Consider the following 1,106-nt stretch of genomic DNA (forward strand, 5'->3'; position numbering starts at 1 on the left):
CCGTTCCCCTGCCAGCGACCGCTTCTGCTGCTCCTCTGAAAGGAGAAGCAAAACAGCCAAGTTCCATCTCGAGGAACGAGCCCTTTCCGAAGGAAATAATAGCTGTAGATGGTTCTTGCAGATGTGTCCAAGGAAAAAGAATGTCAGGGTATGCTTTAGTTGATGGGGGGACTATGCACACTGGAATATTTAGCATACAAGAACGGAAATAGATCTGGTGATTCAAGGTACGCTTTTGGAGGGGTGCACACCTTTGGGAAAATGTGGGAAGAAAGGGGATTGCTTGGTTCAGAGGGAAAGGGGCTGATGCATGGGGGACTTGTTTTGGAGGTTTTAGAGGCATTGGAATTACCTAAAGAGAGAGCTGTGGTACACATGGGGGGACAGCGGGGGGGAAGGCCTCAGAGATGGGAGGAGGCAGTTTGGCAGATCGGGGGGGCTGAGGATGCTGCAGAGAATGGGATAAAAAGGGGTGTGTTAATTTTGACCTCCAAGAGCGAAAAATTGGAGACTCCAAAATTCAGTGAAACAGGAAAAAGAATTAAGTAAGAAGGGGGGGAAGCCAGACAAATGTGGAAAATGGAAACTTCCTGACGGAAGGCAGTTACTTCATAAGTCACTCACCAGAAAAATATTTGAAAACATGCATCAAAAACCTCGTTGGGGTACTAAGGCTTTGTGTGATCACTTTCTAAGGAATTATGGGTGCATTGGAATTTATGGGTTGGCTAAACAAGTAACTGAAAGATGTATGGTTTGCCAAAAAGTAGATAAGAAGGTGACGAGAAAAACAACTTCAGGAGGTCGTGAGTTGGCTCTCTGACCATTGCAAAGTATCCAAGTGACTTTACTGAAGTCCCCCACGTGCAGAGGTGGAAATTCTTGTTAGTAATAACAGAGCATCTTACCCATTGGGTGGAAGCTGTTCCCAGTGTCAGAGCCACAGCCAATGTAGTATGGAAAACCCTCTTAGAACAAATTATTCCCAGGTATGGAATGATTAAGAAGATAGACACACTTTCCATCAGAAGTTTTACAGCAACTAACTCAAGCCTTAAGAATAAAATGAGAACTACATAGCCCATGGCACCCACAGAGTTCAGGAC

This window comes from Corvus brachyrhynchos, unplaced genomic scaffold, assembly GCF_000691975.1.
Source record: "Corvus brachyrhynchos isolate BGI_N302 unplaced genomic scaffold, ASM69197v1 scaffold365, whole genome shotgun sequence".
Lineage (NCBI taxonomy): Eukaryota > Metazoa > Chordata > Aves > Passeriformes > Corvidae > Corvus > Corvus brachyrhynchos.